At 33.6% G+C, this 1,115-nt stretch overlaps 1 protein-coding gene across 1 annotated transcript in view; it reads right to left on the bottom strand.

The window, feature by feature from the left end:
- Window positions 1–1,115, bottom strand: part of MTFP1 (mitochondrial fission process 1) — an 8,252-nt gene that overhangs the window by 3,430 nt on the left and 3,707 nt on the right. The gene's annotated exons all lie outside the window — the stretch shown is intronic.

Genomic DNA, 1,115 nt, shown 5'->3' with positions numbered 1-1,115 from the left:
TTTTTTTTTTTTTTCCCTTGAGGCAGAGTTTCACTTTGTTGCCCTCCAGAGAGTGTGAGGTGTCAGTCATAGCTCACAGCAATCTCAAATTCTTGGGCTCAAGCAACCCCTTGCTTGAGCCTCCTGAGTAACTGGGACTACAGATGCCCACTACAATGCCCAGCTAGTTTTTCTGTTTTTAGTAGAGACAGAGTTCTTGCTCTTGCTCAGGATGGTCTTCAACTCCTGAGTTCAAGCAATGCACCCGCCTTGGCCTCCTGGAGTGCTAGGATTGCAGGCCTGAGTCACTGCACCCAGCCTCTTCCATTTGGTCTTGATTGGGTGCATCTGTCTCCTCACTCGTCTTCCACAAACAAAATTCTACCTTCAGACGTCTGGTGTTAGTATTTTGCGCTCAGTTTTTCCTCTTTTTACATAGGGTTTTGTTTTTCTTCTTCTTTTTTATTTTCTCTATACATGTACATGTGTTTTTTTGGTTTCCACTTTTTGCCTTCACAAAATTAAAGAGGCTTAAAATTTAATAACAATAACAACGTTTAAGATAAGGACTAGAAACAAAAACCTTGTAAAGAACGAACAAAGAAAAATACATTTGGAAAAGAAATCAGATGATTGCTACAATGAAATATTGCGCAATAATAATAATAATAATGCAAAAAAAGTAACATCCACATTGTCAGATAAAAGTATGTCTATCATAAAATGCTTTGACTCTGAGGTTCAGTATGGAGTCATCAGTTAACTTCTTTGTTTTTCCAAAGTTTCAAAAAAATAGAGAATATGTATTTTTATAAATAAAAACAGAAGATAATTTCACAAAACAAATCATGCCAAATCTTATAGACAATACCAAAAGAATACTTCAAAATCATTCTACTTCATCTGGATATACCTGGTATTAAAATTGGAAAAAATATATTATTATAAAGGGAAATTACAAACATATTTCACTTATAAATGAGGATGCAATATCCTAAACAACATATTAACAAGTTGAATTAAAAATTATTATTCAAATAATGTACTTTGGTCAAAATTAAATCCAATTTATGTGAGAATTAGTCACAATTTTCTTTTCTTAATCTTAATGGCACACCGTTAAGATATAACATCCC

The sequence above is a fragment of the Otolemur garnettii genome, unplaced genomic scaffold (genome assembly GCF_000181295.1).
Source record: "Otolemur garnettii isolate 467f Iridium unplaced genomic scaffold, OtoGar3 scaffold00038, whole genome shotgun sequence".
NCBI lineage: Eukaryota > Metazoa > Chordata > Mammalia > Primates > Galagidae > Otolemur > Otolemur garnettii.
This window is presented reverse-complemented; position numbering and strand designations above follow the sequence as displayed.